The following is a 6031-nucleotide window of genomic DNA, read 5'->3' as shown; positions in this document are numbered from 1 at the left end:
TCTCTGCCTACTTGTGATCTCTGTCTACTTGAGAGCTCTGTCAAATAAATAAAATCTTTAAAAAAATAAAAGAATGTTTGAACTTTTGATTCAGTAAATAAGAGCTCAAAAACATGAAAAAATAATTAGTTCAATATATAATTCTTTTTTTTTAAAGATTTTATTTATTTACTTGACAGAGATCACAGGTAGGCAGAGAAGCAGGCAGAGAGAGAGGAGGAAGCAGGCTCCTGCTGAGCAGAGAGCCTGATGCGGGGCTTGATCCCAGGACCCTGGGATAATGACCCAAGCTGAAGGCAGAGGCTTTAACCCACTGAGCCACCCAGGCACCCCTATATAAAAAATTCTTATGAACATATTTATATACTGTATTCTGGTTCAAATAGGTGACTCATATGGTTCAATGCAAAGAAATTAGATGTTTCATGGCACTATCTGCCAGTCACTTTGTGTTAAATTTATAAATTAACTGGATGATCTTGACATATCTACTGGATATTTGCCTATTCATTAACTGGTATAGTCACATAAAAATAGTAAAACTTGAACTCTAAGTAAATGTATAAATTGGTTATAATAACAAGAGATAATACAATAGATCTTTATGTATAGTGCTTTATAATCCATAAGCTTTTTTCTGTTGTGTTCTTAATAGAAATGATTTGTGATTGTTAAGGTTGTAATCTTTAATCACAAACTTGTCTCTATGGAGAATGAAACACTTAGAAACCTAGTTATGCTCCAGCAGTGAAGACAGTATGAAACTGTTTAGCACATGGCTCTCTGTTCCTACCCATTCAGCAGACAGTTGCTTCTTCTGGTGCAGTGCCAGCAGAGTCCCCAAGACACAACAGTGAAGGTCAGAGGAAACAGATTTGACCAAACTGCTTTTAACTTTGGCAAAGTAGATATTGTCACCATCAATGACCCCTTCATTGACCTCAACTACATAGTCTACATGTTCCAGTATGATTCTATCACAGGAAATTCCATGGCACCATCAAGGCTGAGAACAGGAGATTTGTCATCAATGGAAAGCCAATGTCCGTCTTCCAGGAGCAAGATCCCACCAACATCAAATGGGGTGGTGCTGCTAAGTATGCTGTGGAGTCTATTGGGGTCTTGACCACCATGGAGAAGGCTGGAATCACTTGAGGGGTGGGGCCAAGAGGGTCATCATCTCTTCCCCTTCTGCTGATGCCCCCATGTGTGTGATGAGTGTGAACCATAAGAAATATGACAACTCCCTCACGATGGTCAGCAGTGCCTGTGGCACCACCAACTGATTGGCCCCTCTGGCCAGGGTCATCCATGACAACTTCAGCATTGTGGAGGGACTCATGACCACAGTCCATGCCATCACTGCCACCCAGAAGACTGTGGATGACCCCTCTGGAAAGCTGTGACATGATAGCCAAGGGCTGCCTAGAACGTTATTGGCACTGCCAAGGCTTAGGCAAGGTCATCCCTGAACTGAATGGGAAGCTTACTGGCATGGCCTTCCAGGTCCCTACCCACAGTGTGTCAGTAGTAGATCTGACCTGCTGCCTAGAAAAAGCTACCAAATACGATAACCTCAAGAAGTTGATGAGGCAGGCATTGGAGGACCTCTCAAGGGAATCCTTGACTACACTGAGGACCAAGTTGTCTCCTGCGACTTTAACAGTGACGCTCAGTCTTCTACCTTTGATTCTGGTGCTGGCATTGCTTTTAGTGACCACTTTGTCAAGCATATTTCCTGGTATGACAATAAATTTGGCTACAGCAACCAGGAGGTGTATGGTCCACATAGCCTCCAAGGAGTAAGACCCACCTGAACCACCAGGCCCAGCAAGAGGAGGCAGCCCTCAGCTACTGGGGAGTAACTGCCCCAACTCATCCCCAACACACTGAGAATCTTTTGACCTCCACAGTTTCCATCCCAGAACCCCTGAAGAAGGGGAGGGGCTTAGGGAGCCCTACCTTGTCATGTACCACCAATAAAGTATACTTAGCCAGCCTCCCCCCGACAAAAAAAAAATACTTAGCACATTTTGACCATCTCCCTTTCTAACCAAAAAACCAAAAGAAGGTATTTCCATTACTCAGTGTACCCTGTTTACTTCTGCTTAGTTATAGTAAACTACCTATAATTTTATAGTATGGGTTAAATTATTTTACTTCTCTCTACCAAGAATTTCAAGTATTATTAAAGAGAGTTATCTGAGTCAAATGGATCTAAATAACATTATCGTAAAGAATTTTAATGCCAGAAAAAAAAAGTGAACAATTTACCTTACAAAATTGTGCCTTCCTAATTCAGCATATTTTTTATAGCAAATGAACAGCCAGTATCTGTGTTTGTGAAGTGGATATGAATATGAATTTTTGAATCAACATTTCAAAGTGATATTTAAAATGGAAGTCAGCATTTCTAAACTGAAAGGAATTATTTATTTCTTTGTTTGATTGTTCATTTATTGAACCTTTATACTCATCTTTTTAAAGCGTGGAAAATTGAGAAACAGAAAACTAGGATATAATAATGCAGTTGCACACATAACTAAAATGTAAAGGCAGGGGGAAACACATTTAAAAGAAGAGTGAGGGAAAGTTTTAGAGTAGTGAAGTTCAATGACAGCAAGTAAGAAGTTGTAAAAGCAAGATTGCACCTCCCCTTCTTCTGGCTTCGCACAGTTCCTGTTTAAAAGACCCTCTTGAAACTTTATTTTCAGATCTTTCCCACCCATTTCCTTCTTATTTAACATCTGATTAACAGCATGTAGGGAAATAAATGCTTCTACATGTATCTGTTAGCAGAAGGTTTGGATGTGGAATATAGAGTATACCTTTTATTTATTTTTATTTTTATTTTTTTTAAAGATTTTATTTATTTATTTGACAGAGAGAAATCACAAGTAGGCAGAGAGGCAGGCAGAGAGAGAGGAGGAAGCAGGCTCCCCGCCAAGCAGAGAGCCCGATATGGGGCTCGATCCCAGGACCCTGGGATCATGACCTGAGCCAAAGGCAGAGGCTTTAACCCACTGAGCCACCCAGGCGCCCCTAGAGTATACCTTTTAAAAGTTCTTATTTAAATTCAGTTAACATGTAGTGTATAATTAGTTTCAGAGGTAGAGTTTAGTGATTCATCAGTTGCATATAACACCTAGTGCTTGTTATATCAAGTGTCTTCCTTAATACCCATCACCCAGGACCCTACTGGCCCCGAGCAATCCCCAGTTTGTTTCCCAGTACACTTTTTAAAAAAGATTCAAAATTCAATTGTTTATAGTTACTTCATAATGCATTTGTATCATTGAATCATTGAACAGTTTTGCAAAACTAATAGTTTGTAGCTTTTTACATAGACCAGATACATAATCAGTGTAAATACTGTAAGTTAGACTGAGTCATTTTCTTTCTCTATTTTAAGTAACAATATTTGCTACATTGCCTTAGTATTTATGATGTCAAAGTGCAAGACACATAATTGAGGTGAGAACACAATATTCATTATATATTATTCCTTATGCTAAGAGAACCCTGCTGCAAAATTGAAATTGAAGTTCAGGTATTTCCATACATATATCCATTCATGAAAATAAAGATACTCTCAGTATAAGCCATACTGTATTCCCAGTGCAATTTATAAGACCTGCTGCTTACAATAAAATTTCACAAAAGATTTAAATCTACCAAAAACATGAATGCTGCTGTTTTCAGCAAGTTGTAAATGGCTGGGAGCCAAGCTACAGCGATTCATGCCAGAAAATCTGTACACCAGAGCCTTATAGAGAACGATTAGTTAACATCATTTTAATGATGAATTAATGAGCAGTAAAAGCATTCTAATTCCAGTATGTACAAAACCTTCTCTTTGAAGACACAGGACCAGAGAGAACAGACCCATGACCTTTGTGATACTGGCAAAGGTTGGGTTCACTACAGTTAACGCCCAATCCGTCTTTCAAGGTTAACTACACATGCCATGCTGGGAAATGAAACAATTACTAACGAATTTTATAGGTATATTCTGTCAAATTTAAAAGGCAATCAGAAGCCTAAATGAAAATTATGCCTGGGGAAAGCATATAAAAAGAGAGAAAGTAGGAAGGTGTGTATGGGTGCCTCTATGTGCTTGTTTCCTTAAAAAAGCTGCCCTCAGAAGAAGGCAACATAAAGTTCTCAAGTACACAAATGAAAATCCCTCTGCTGAATGAAGAGAATACTCAGCTAATGGGAATGGAAGTGTATTCAGGGAGGACAGCATCTAATCATCTGGGCCACACTAGCACAGCAAGGGTAGATGATTCATTATTCTGTAATTAACTTTTAATTAACTTTACTCTGCTTTACTTATTTTAGAAAATTAAATAAACTTCATTTTATTGCTCATGCTAAACCAATGAGCAGAAGCTAGAGTTCTGCTCTAATTAAAATAAGCAGTTGAGCAAAATTGTGTGTAAAGCATAATGAAGAACTGTTTCTGTCCCATTGATATATTTCTTATGTTCTGAAACACTTTGATAGGTTTTTTGAGAATTCCATTAGTTAGGCACTGAAGTCTTCTAAAATGTGTGATTTAGGAAATAATATTACAGGCCATTCTTAAGTATGGGGCACATAATTGATTTAAACGTATTAAGTAACATTTCAAATTAGATGATTAAGAGAAATGAGAGAGAGAGAGGGAGGGAGAAGGAGGGAGGGAAGAGGAGAAGGAAGAAGGAAGGGAGAAACAGGAGAAATTTGAAATTGTGCTAGTTCATCAGCCATCAGAGCAACATAGATACATATTTTAGAGGCAACAAAAAGGAGAAGTCATAGAGCTAATACAGTAAGATTACATATTCTGCATCCTTTTTTAAAAAATTATATATATATTTTTTAATTTCTTTTCAGTGTTCCAGAATTCATTGTTTATGTACCACACCCCGTGCTCCATGCAGTACATGCCCTCCATAATACCCACCACCAGGCTCACCCAACCTCCCACTTCAAACCCTCAGTTTGTCTCTCAGAGTCCACAGTCTCTCATGGTTCATCTCCCCCTCCAGTTTCCCCCAACTCACTTCTCCTCTCCATCTCCCCTGTCCTTCATGTTATTCCTTATGCTCCACAAATAAGCGAAACCATATGATAATTGACTCTGCATCCTTTTTTATATCCTTGCTCTTTTATTCATTTTTAGACATTTTTCTGTCACATGTTTTGGTGTTAAGCCTAAGACAGGGAAATTTAATAATCAACTGTTCTAATTGTTCTAATCATATGCTACAAAAGAGTATTTGACAGAAGAATGAATTACATTTAATTTGGTGAACTTGATCTATAATGCTCTTAATGTAAAAGTCAAATGAAATTACTTCACTTGAACATGTAAATTATTAATATATTTTCTATTTTGTTTATAATTCTTATAATTCTTAAAGTTTATAAAAAATCCACACAACTCTAAGATATCATTTATTAAAATTCTTTATCTCACCAGTTAAGAGCTTTTGGCTTTCTTGCTGACAATCACTAGCATATCCATTCCAGAATAATAACCCAGTGACCACTTTATTCTGATTTCAGATTATAAATGCTATAATTTTGAACTTCTGAAATCTTTGTTGTGATTATTTTCTCTGTGATTTCTACCTTCTCCAATTTTTAATACCTGCTGAGTCTGCTTCCCCCTCCATCCTGTGTTCTTATTAAATATTCTGTGTCCTCTAAGGATGTCATCTCTCTCTGGTTTCACTTACTTTTCTCCCCAGACTTTATGTATGGTCAGTCTTGTCAAAAGTATAAGTACTAGCATCCTAAAGGTTCCCTACCCTATCGTAAACTCCTAGACAACTAGTTTTCACCTGTGAAAAACTTCCACTTTGTCCACCTGAAAAGTATTGATTCTTACGAAGTAATGTGTACAAGAAACTAGGGAAGTGAAACAAAGCAGGCCAAATGCCTTGATTGGATCAAAATCATTTTTAGCTAGAACTTTCCTATACTCTTAAATGTACTTAATTCATCTCTTGATACAGAAAAAGTGATAAGTATTTTTAAA

The 6031-nt window shown here is 37.6% G+C and overlaps 1 pseudogene; it reads left to right on the top strand.

Annotated features, from left to right (window-relative positions):
• Positions 1-775: 775 nt before the first annotated feature.
• Positions 776-1806, top strand: LOC125080517 (glyceraldehyde-3-phosphate dehydrogenase-like; annotated as a pseudogene).
• Positions 1807-6031: the final 4225 nt, after the last annotated feature.

Source organism: Lutra lutra, chromosome 11 (genome assembly GCF_902655055.1).
Source record: "Lutra lutra chromosome 11, mLutLut1.2, whole genome shotgun sequence".
Taxonomy (NCBI): domain Eukaryota; kingdom Metazoa; phylum Chordata; class Mammalia; order Carnivora; family Mustelidae; genus Lutra; species Lutra lutra.
Note: the sequence above shows the minus strand (reverse complement) of the source record. Positions and strands in the feature narration are given on the sequence as shown.